This window comes from Ochlerotatus camptorhynchus, unplaced genomic scaffold, assembly GCF_037179485.1.
Source record: "Ochlerotatus camptorhynchus isolate MF236.1 unplaced genomic scaffold, CSIRO-AGI_Acam_v1.1 ptg000141l, whole genome shotgun sequence".
Taxonomy (NCBI): domain Eukaryota; kingdom Metazoa; phylum Arthropoda; class Insecta; order Diptera; family Culicidae; genus Ochlerotatus; species Ochlerotatus camptorhynchus.
Genome location: NW_027040631.1, coordinates 2,880,803 through 2,892,179, shown reverse-complemented (window position 1 = coordinate 2,892,179; position 11,377 = coordinate 2,880,803). Strand labels below are relative to the sequence as shown.

At 45.2% G+C, this 11,377-nt stretch overlaps 1 protein-coding gene across 2 annotated transcripts in view; it reads left to right on the top strand.

The window, feature by feature from the left end:
• The first annotated feature begins 232 nt into the window (after nt 1-232).
• The window catches only part of sv (shaven), a 47,073-nt gene continuing 35,928 nt past the window's right edge, over nt 233-11,377 (top strand). For both annotated transcript variants that reach the window (XM_065221374.1, XM_065221373.1), the window contains exon 1: nt 233-407. The gene's annotated coding sequence lies outside the window, so the exon portion shown is untranslated. The remainder of the gene's footprint in view (nt 408-11,377) is intronic.

Below are 11,377 nucleotides of genomic sequence, written 5' to 3'. Positions count from 1 at the left end.
AGAATCGCGCCGCTGTCGTCGACACGCTTCGGTTGCGATTCCGAATCAAAACAACTGAAGCGTAAACAAACCGACGACGGCGGCCGAGTCAATTCAGTCACCGTGCGCATTTTTGTCTGCCCTTTGTACCACCGCCGCCACCCATACCAAACAGAGAGCGAGCATCATAGAGCATAGGAGGAACAGCGTAATATGTATGCACAGTCCAAGTCCTCCCCCATATGCGGTTAGTAGTGTGTCGTGTCATCGCAGTTGTGAAGAGAAGAAGCCAGGATGAGCGAAGCTGTTTAGGTGAAAGAAAATCGGTGATTTGATTGGTTGGTGAATTGTAGTTTAAATTTTTGCGAAAACTAAAGTGAATCTGAAGACATTCAGTGCTAGTGAAACTGGAACACATTTGTGCAAAGGTGTGAAAATTCATTTCATAATTTTTTTTTTCCCGTGGGTGAAGTCCCCTACCTAAGCAGATCGATTTCCGAGAGGAAAAGTAACCAAAACTCGTTTGAAAGATGTTTGCAGCAGCAGCCAGCAATTTGATTGATTTGAATAAAAGTTCCGTTCCAAATTCTGTCAATAGTGTTTCATTCCGGAGGTTTCGATTGCTGATGAGGTTTCTGAATTTTCCGTAAAACGTAAGGAAAATCTTTTATCCAACGAGGATGACACAGAGTGGCTGCTGCAGCAGCGGAGCACGTGTTACGGTTGAGTGGCTCTTGTACGCGCCTGTCAGATTGCGGAATCCTGGTCGGATACGCGCCAGGCTGCCAAGCACTTACTAGAGAGAGAGAACCGTTTGTGTCCTGGAAAATTTAAATTTGATTAACTCGAGGATGAATGGGGTTCGGGAGACCTGTGTGTGTGTGCATATTTTATCAGTTGATGTCCTCGGTTGGAAGAAAAGATGAAAGGGACAGCTCGGAGCAGAAGCTGGCCTTTTGGAAGGGTTGTCGTTCTTTGAAGAAATGTTTTGCTGGCAGTGTAGGTAGTTACTGAATGTAGATAATTCCAAAGTGATTTGAGATTTGGGCGTAATTGCTTTGGTAAACAAAGACGTCAATTGCCGATTTCTCTTGAATTAAATCTCAATCTCTTGAACAAACTATACCAAATGATAGAGGAATCATTCCTCTACCGCGTTATTAGTTTTCGAGATTGAGCTTTAATTCGTGAGAAATCAGTGATTGACGTGTTTGTTTACAAATGCAATTGCGCCCAAATCTCAAATCACTCCGGTAGTTGTAACTTAACTATATCCCGAAATATAATAATTATAATTTATATAGTATAACATAGGGGAAATGCAGGTAATGTCGGCCTAAGTGTCCCTAATTTTATCTAGAAAAAAATTGATAAATAGCAGATTTTTAGCGATAGGCTAAATCTTAGATCCATAGGCCAACATTAGAGACATTTCCTCTACAATCAGGGTTATTCTGCGCGGCGCGTGAGGTGAGGTGATGCGAGTAACTTGGGATGAACCCGATGAACTCTCACCTTAAGGCCCACGCACATTAGGTCCAGATAGGACGCGTTGCGGCAAAGTGACGGCTATTGTCTAGCTGTCAAATTTACGTCAACGCAACGCAAACGGATCTAATGTGGGTAGCCCTTTATTCTCACAGTCGTTTTTCGGTGATAAAAGTCGTACTGAAGTGACGATTTTAAGTGTCAAAAGTCGTAACCTTCGCTGCTGTCGACTGGATGGAAACCGTTGGAGTTATTATATAAGCGATGGTTGCGGTTTTTGGTAATTTATTACTTATATATTTTTTCCAATCAACTTTTTTATTGTTTCCAGCCAATGATTTCTTCTGCTCAATATGGGTATTTTTGGAATTGAGGTGACGTGTACGGACCGGAGCGAGGACCAGAGTTCGATGTCTGAGGCCATTTTGAAATCAATATGGCGGCTTCCGGTTAGAGAAAATTTTTGAAATTCTGCTAAATACCCCACAAAACTGGTACTTTTGGAGTTCAGGTGACGTGTGAGGACCGGACATCGATATCTGAGGCCTTTTTGAAATCCAAATGGCGGTTTCCAGTTAGAGAAAAATATAAAAAAATCTTTCAAATATCCCTCCTGGGTATTTCTGGAATCGTGTAGATGTGTAGAGACCGGAAATTCATGTCTGACGCTATGTTGAAATCCAAAATGGTGGCTTCCGGTAGAAGAAAACCATGAAAACACTGTCAATTACTCCACAATATGGGTATTTTTGGAATCGGACTGACATGTAGAGTCCGGAAAGCAATGTCTGACGCCATTTTGATGTACAATATGGCGGCTTCCGAATACAGAAAAACTAATACACTGTCAAATACACCACAGTATGGGTATTTTTCAAATCGGGGTGACGTGTAGGGTCCGGAAATCCATGTTTGATGCTATTTTGAAATCCAATATGGTGGCTTCCAGTTACAGAAAAACAGAAAAATACATGTGGTTTTTCCGTCCCTACACGTCACTCCGATTCCAAATATACCCATATTGACGGGTATTGGACAGAATTTCCAAACTTTTCTCTAACGGAAAGCCACCATATTGAATTCAAAATTTCGTCAGCCATGGATTTTCGGTCTCTCCAACATCACCACGATTGCAAAAATACCCATATTGAGAGGTATTTGATAGTATTTTTCAATTTTTCTGAAACTGTAAGCCGCCATCTTGAATTTCAAAAAGGCGTGTGACTTTGATTGTCGGTCCTACACGTTACCAAGATTTCTAAAATACTCATAAGGTGGTGTATTTGACAGAATATTACAGTTTTTATTTAAAGTCGCTACGCGTCACTCCGATTCCAAAAATATGATATTTGACAGAATTTCTAAAATTTTCTCTAACCGGACGCCGCCATCGTGAATTTCAAAACGATCTCAGACATCGATGTTCGGTCCTCACACGTCTCCTCAACTCCAAAAATACATTGTGGCTAATTTGGCAGTATTTCCCAGTTTGTCTCTAACCGGAAGTCACCATATTGAATTTCAAAATGGCGTCAGACATGGTTTTTCGGTCCCTACACGTCACTCCGATTCCAAAAATACCCATAGTAAGGGGTATTAGACAGTATTTCCCAGTTTTTCTCTAACCGGAAGCCACCATATTGAATTTCAAAATGGCGTCAGACATGGTTTTTCGGTACACGTCACCCCGATTCCAAAAATACCCATATTGAGGGGAATTTTACTGAATTTCTCAGTTTTTCTCTAACCGGAAACCGCCATCTTGAATTTCAAACCGACCTCAGACATCGATGTCCGGTCCGTACACGCCACCTTGATTCCAAAAATACCCATATTGTGGATAATTTGACAGAATTTCCCAGTTTTTCTCCAACTGGAAGCCGCCATATTGAACTCAAAATAGTGTCAGACATGGGTTTCAAGTCCCTACACGTTACCATGATTCCAAAAAATTGAGAGGTATTTAACAGAATTTCCAAATGTTCCTTCAACCGGAAGCCGCAATATTGAATTTCAAAACGGCCTCAGACATCCATTTCCGGTCCCTACACGTCATCAAGACTCCAAAAATACCCATATTGTGGGTAGTTTGGCAGTATTTTCCTGCTTTTCTCTAACCTGAAGCTGGCATATTGAATTCAAAATGGTGTCAGACATGGGTTGCCAACTTAACGAAAATTTGAAGCATCAAATTTTTCTATACATTTGCTTAGGCCACAAGGTGTCTTTCCTAACAGAGACATCACATAGTTGGTACGAAACGAAACAAACCGAAGCTGCATTTCCATTCGATCTTCGGACGTGTTCGTATCGTTCATCACGCAGCAACTCAACACAGAGCAGCTCAACACTCGTAGGTCAGGTTGCCAGCAAGATAAATAGTGAAAAATCAACACCGCCACTGTTCGGGTACAGTTGCTCTTCGTGCGATACGCCACAGTGTCATCATCATCATGCCGGAGAGCATCAACTCGCTCACCGTATCCGTGGAGATAGCGCCTACAGATCTCAGTATTCCCCAACAACAACCCGGTATCTTGTACCAAACCCGTCGCTGCCAGAAGAATACGAACCTGAGTGTCATCCACGCTAAGTGTGTCATCATCATCACCTCAAGCTCGTTGCTCGGATTATCAGTATTCTATAGTACAAGTGTAACTAAACCAAACGACCCTTGTCAAGCTCGTCAAGGCCATCAACATTTTTTGCAAAGGGGCTGTCCATAAACTACGTAGACATGTTAGGGGGGGTTGGGAATTATCCACGACCCATACAAATTAAAAAAATAATACTAGATACAGACCTATGGGGTTGTACGGAATGGTGACGTCGGACTACGTGGTCTTATATAATAAATCTTATTTGTTAACTGCAGCAGGAGCTTGTGTTTTGTGTAGGAATAAGAATTTGAGCGGAGTTCTCTCTGTTTATAATTTTTAGTGTGACGCGCTTGACATAGATGGCACGAAGAGCTACGAAGAGCTGCAGCTCGCTGCTTGCAGGAAGCCTTTCGTTGTGTACTGGAGAACACCAACACTCACCACGCGGTGATTGAATAAACACCGTTTGGTGATACCAGATGGAATTCAACTTTGAAATCTGTGTTAGGGAAATCGCTTTTCGCAGGCAATCGGTGATAATTTTAATTATCATAGTAGTTGCACATTCGTGCAATTTTCAATAGTGACATTTTGAACATTTTTCAAAGTCTTAAATTTAACAGATGTGTAGAAATGTTTCTGACCGATTGGTGATAAAATTATTGAAATTGGTCCAGGGGCAGCTGAATTATTAACGTTCAAAATCTTGCATAATTTTGTTACATGCCCCATTTTCGGGTTTCACAAAGTGTACCCCCATATAGAAATCACAGACGTAGTCCTACGTCAAAAATTATGGACAATTGTCTACGCAGGGGGAGCGGGGAGGGGTCAAGAATCCCAAAAAAAACTGTCTACGTAGTTAATGAACAGCCAAAAGAGTGAATTTAAAATTGTTTATAACGACCGTCCACCTCGCTGCCAGACCAGCGCTCGTAGGTAGTCAACCAAGGACCAAAACGTTTGTGGGTTCTTTCCACTAAACAAAGCAAGGTACGCAAGCGTTCTACTACTCCTGCATCGGAGGGCCCTAGTAAGAAGTCCCAAACGGACGCCAGCGCTGTTTCGGATGACGGAGCTAATCGGCTGCTACAGAGCAACCAATTGTCAGTGCTCAGAGTTGAAAATGGCGGTGGTGACGCCGCTGTAATTGCCAAAAAAGGAGCGGATTCCCCCGCTGTTTACCCCGATGAATGACGTCGTCAAGCTTAGGGATGAGCTGGGAGAACTCAAATTGTTCCCGCGATTCAAGATCTGTAGCGTAGGAACAAAGATCACGTGTTCCAGCCTATAGGAGTACAAGTCGGTCGGTGACCTACTGAAGAACAGTACGGATGAGTTTTACACTCACGATTTGCGATGGTGAAACCATTGAAGGTTGTTTTACGGGACTGCCGTCGTACGAAGCGGCTGCCGTAAAAGATGAACTGGTGAGGCTCGGATTGAAACCAGAGACAGTCCACCCAATGAAACGACGGCCTATTCCCAACTGGACCAACTGTTTCTGGTCCACTTCACGAAGGGCTCCACCACCCATGCTGCGCTGTTTCAGGTCATTATCTACTGGGAATCCTAGAAACCACAGCACCGTGATGTGACCCAATGCACAAGTTGCCTCTCTTTCGGCCATGGCACGAAGAACTGTCATATGTAACCACGCTGCGACAAGTGCACTATGGCCCACTCGACGGCGACCTGTGCTCAAGCAGACGACACCGAGGCGAAGTGCGTGAATTGCGGCGGTACTTACCGTGCCACTACTCGGGACTGCCCCAAGCGAACCGAATACATCAACATCAGAAAGAAGGTGGCTACTATCAAACAGCCAGGCCGGCGTCGAAACAAACGTACACTATGGATGAACAATACCCGGCAATCCAGCCTCGTCGCCTGGTCCCAAGTCTCTCACCGCTACCCCAGCATCGCCTCACTGTTGCAGCGGCCCTGCTAAATCAAGTTTCTGCCTCGGCGCCTGGACTATTGTATGCCCGTATTGCCTCAGGCGATTCAGTTGACGAATCTCCATGTACATCGAAGGAACTAGTAACGCTGGTTGCAGAAGTGATCGTCACCCTGCGCACCTGCAAGACTCGATCTGAACAGCTTCATTCTGCCTTATCTCTCCTCACCAAGTATGGACCGTGAAGCTATAAAAATAGCAAATTAGAACGCTTGCTCGCTGACGAACAAGCATCGAGAGCTACTCGATTTCCTTAACACCAAGGAGGTCGACACCGAGACGCACTTGAAGCCTGAACTGAACGTATTCCTTCCCGAATTCTGGCTCGTCAGACGTGACCGCACCTGCTCCGGGGGTGGCAGAGTGGCCATCGCTGCAAGACGGAACATCAGTTGTCGGCTGCTACCAAACTTCCAGCTGAAAACAATCGAAGCCATCGGAGTGGAGGTGAGCACATCACTTGGCCCAAGCAAACCAACATCAGGGACGGGTCGTCAGTGGCCCTCCGGAAAGACATCATCAAACTCACCTGAATGAGGACCTGCAAGAGCGCCACTATACCATCTTGGCCCCGGACGCTCCCACCCGGTTGAGTCGGTCTGAGGTCCATGCGATCATCGACATCTTCGTCAGCAATATGGGACACAACATCTTGCAACCTGTGGCCTTCCAGAAGCTCAGCTCACTCTGCCGGCTCTTCCTGATGGTGGATCGCTGTCTCTGTTCGCAGATGACACATCCATCATCTTAGAGGGTAGGGTCATCGGAGCTCTGACCGCAAAACTTCAGAGAGGCCTGTCAGAATATTTCAACAGCTGGAAGATCAGTATCAACGCAGCAAAGAGCCAGGTCATCGTCTTCCTCATTCCAAATCACCCAGACTTGCTCCGTCTGAGGATAATAACATCAACTTGAACGGCAAGTGATGGAATGGTCAAAAGAGGAGTGTACCTCGGCCTTACACTCGACTGCAAGCTGCTTCTCAGGGAACACATTGACAAAACAAAAACCAAATGTAACATCCTGATGAGATCCTTATATCCACTCATCAACAGGAGATCCACTCTGTCCCTGGAAAACAAACTTCCTGACTATATGCAAATAATCCTTCCTGTAATAGAAGAGGGAGAGTAGCGCAAACTCTCATTAACTCAAATTACAAAGGATCCACACGCTATTTCAAAACTACCCAAATTTGGGTAGAATCCACCCAGATCTGTCAAAACTGAACCTACCCAAAAATGGATAAACTGTGTTTGGAGTGACAAGTTGACAAATGAACAAAATCGATCGAATTCATGTCGATGTTGTTCATCTTTCAACTTGTCGATCCCAACATAGTTTAGTTAGTTTTTGGGTAGGTTCAGTTTTGACAGATCTGGGTAGTTTTGAAATAGCGAGCAAAACAAGTTTTTGAGGATGACCCTCAACAGTACTTCACGAATGAGGAACTCTCAGGTCCATCGCCTGGCTGGTCTTCAGACGGTGGAGTTACGGAGAACAGCTACCATCCAAAAGTTCAGAGATTGTTGTAGGCAATCCGATCATGTGATCATTGAGAATCTGGCACGTTAGGTTAAGCTTTAGATTCCTCCCAAAATCACTCCGGAAAAAGAAAACAATAATCCGTTCAATCTTCTCCCAGTTGACGAGGACGACATTGACTCAGAGGGCAATGACGGAAGTCCTTTTGTTTTCAAAGGTCCTTCAAGGAAGCGATCCAAGAATGACTCGCAGAAAACTAAAAAAAACTGACTCCCAAGCCCCCTTGGATAAATCAAGAGGTCACGGAAATAAACCGAAACCCAATCCACCGGGTTTTAAGCCTGTCGATTATGACAAAGAATTTCCGGGACTTCCGGGAACATCTAAAACCCCAGATGTCCCAGTTTCGCAACCAGAACAGCAGAACGCCATGTTCACGCTTTCTGGAATTGTGGACAGCATTCTCGATCTGTTCAACATCACTGACCCTCTTCGGAGCATCATTAACATGATGCTTCCAATCGTGAAACCTTTTCTGAAGCAATTTGCTTCCAAGTGGCCCCTCCTTGCTTCATTCGTATCCTTCGATGGATAATTTTCCAAAAAATGATACGGTATCTCTCCTTCAATGGAATTGTAGAAGCATTTTACCAAAACTAGACATATTCAAATTTTTACTGCATAACATACACTGTGATGCGTTTGCTCTCTGCGAAACATGGCTCTCTCCAGATGTTAACCTTTCTCTTCACGACTACAACATTATCCGTCTCGATCGTGCAGATTCGTACAGAATCGACCTTCCTCCAGTGTCAGGTATTGAAATTGTCGCATGTCAGGTGAATATTAGAGGTAAAACCTTCAGTATTGCCTCGCTATACATCCCTCCGAGAACGGCTGTTTCTCGGCGAGCGCTATCTGAAATCTGCTCAGTGCTACCTGAGCCGCGGTTGATCTTAGGGGATTTTAATTCCCACGGTACAGGCTGGGGAGAGCTGTACGATGACAACCGCTCAACCATCATCTATGACCTATGCGACGATTTCAATATGACCATTCTAAACACCGGTGAAGTAACTCGAATAGCCAAACCTCCAGCAAGAGAGAGCAGACTAGACTTGTCACTCTGTTCGAACTCACTATCATTGGATTGCATGTGGGAGGTAATCCAAGACCCCTATGGTAGTGATCATTTGCCCATCAAAATTTCGATTTCCAACGGTTCATCTTCACAGTGTCCAATCAACATCGCGTACGATCTCACGAGAAACATCAATTGGGAAGAATACGCGAACGCGGTCCGTGACGGTTCAGAATCGGTCGACGTTCTCTCTCCGTTGGATTAGTACTCCTTCCTATCGCGGCTCATAGTGGATTGCGCGCTTCAAGCACAAACGAAGCCTGTTCCTGGCACTACCATTCGCAAACGTCCTCCCACTGTGTGGTGGGACCAGGAATGCACCGACGTGAATAACGAGAAGTCTGCCGCGTTTAAACAGTTCGTAAATACGGTTCCAGCGAATACTTTGAGCGGTATACGGAGCTAGAGGAAAAGATTAAGAGCTTGGTCAGGGCCAAAAAACGCGGTTACTGGCGTCGGTTCGTCGAAGGGCTATCGCGAGAGGCTTCCATGCAAACGCTCTGGAATGTCGGCAGGAGAATGCGTAACGCGCGTAAGGTTTGTCCCAATTCGGTTCCGGTTCGATGCAACACTCGCGATCCGCCGCTGGAAAACGATGACAGGGACTCCCCGTTTTCGATGGTGGAATTCTCAATTGCTCTTCTTTCATGCAATAACTCGGCTCCGGGAATTGATCGAATCAAGTTCAACCTGCTCAAGAACCTCCCAGACGTCACAAAGAGGCGATTGTTGAACTTGTTCAATCGATTCCTTGAGCTCAACGTTGTACCGGATGATTGGAGACAAGTGAGAGTTATCGCCATCCAGAAGCCCGGTAAACCCACGTCGGATCCTAATTCGTACCGTCCCATCGCGATGCTGTCGTGTATTCGGAAGCTGTTAGAAAAAATGATTCTTCTTCGTCTGGACAAGTGGGTCGAGGTGAATGGCTTACTCTCAGATACGCAATTTGGATTCCGTAGGGGCTAAAGGAACGAACGACTACCTTGCGTTGCTTTCAACTGAAATCCAATTAGCCTATGCTGAAAAACAGCAGATGGGTTCAGTTTTCTTGGACATTAAAGGGGCGTTTGATTCTGTTTGCATCGACATCCTTTCGGACAAACTCCATGCGAGTGGGCTTTCTCCGATTATCAACAATTTCCAGTTTAATTTGTTGTCAAAATGATGAATGAGCTTCTCTCATGGCAACTCGGAAATTGCACGAATCAGCTACATGGGTCTTCCACAAGGCTCATGTTTAAGTCCCCTCCTGTACAATTTCTATGTCAAGGCAGCTTGCAGATGACGGCGTGGTTTCCATGGTTGGACCAACAGCACCGGACCTGCAAGGACCATTGCAAGATACCTTGGATAATTTGTCTACTTGGGCAATGAATCTGGGTATCGAATTCTCTCATGAGAAAACAGAGATGGTTGTTTTTTCTGGGAAGCTTTATCCAGCACAGTTTCAGCTTCAACTTATGGGTAGAACAATCACTCACAGCATGTCGTTTAAGTATTTAGGTGTCTGGTTCGATTCCAAGTGCACTTGGGGAAAACACATTCCTTCGTTCCATTAGCGGCACTTCATGCGGACCCCATCCGGAAGATCTGATAAGACTCTAAAAGACCACCATTCTCTCGATTTTGGAGTACGGTAGCTTTTGCTTTCAATCGGCGGCGGGGACGCACATATTGAAGCTCCAAAGGATTCAATATCGTTACGCATACCATGAGTCTTGAAGTTCTTGCAGGCGTCCTCCCCTTAACAAATCGTTTTGCGGATTTATCGTTCCGGTTCCTCATCCGCTGTGAAGTCATGAACCCGCTGGTGATCGAAAACTTTGAGAAGCTGCTAGAGCGGAATCCTCAAACACGATTCATGAGCTTGTACTACGAGTACATGACTCTGGACATCGGCCCCTCCTCGTTCAACCCCAATCGCGCTGTCTCCCATCATTTCAGTGGTTCTTCCGTGAGATTCGATCTCACAATGAGGCAGGAGATTCAAGGAATTCCAGAGCCTCACCGTGCCCTGATTGTCCCAACTATTTTTGCGAACAAATACCGCCACATCCCCACCAAGAAGAGATTTTTCACAGATGGGTCGGTGATAAATGCTTCCACTGGTTTTGGAGTATTCCACGATCTTCATAGCGCCTCATACAAGCTTCAAAAGCCGTGTTCGGTATACGTTGCTGAACTAGCAGCTATATCGTACACGTTAGAGCGTATTGCCTCACTTCCACCTGACCATTATTTCATTTTTACGGATAGCCTAAGCTTCTAGAGGCTATGCGTTCAATGAGCCCGATAAAGCACTCGGCGTATTTCCTCCAGGAAATACAATCGTCATTGAGTGCTCTATCAAACAGCTCGCATGTCGTCACCTTGGTATGGTTCCCTTCTCATTGCTCTATCCCGGGCAATGAGAAAGCTGACTCGCTGGCCAAGGTGGGCGCTATGGAAGGCGATATTTACGAGCGACAAATCGCCTACCACGAATTTTTCACGATTTCTCGTCAGCAAGTCCTCGCCAACTGGCAACAAAAGTGGAATGATGGTGATCTGGGAAGATGGATATATTCTATTGTCCCACAGGTGTCGATCAAACCCTGGTTCAAAGGGTTGGATATGAGTCGTGATTTTATTCGTGTAATGTCCAGGCTCATGTTCAATCACTGTTCGTTAAACGCCCACCTTTTCCGTATTACGCTTGCCGACAGCAACTTGTGCACCTGT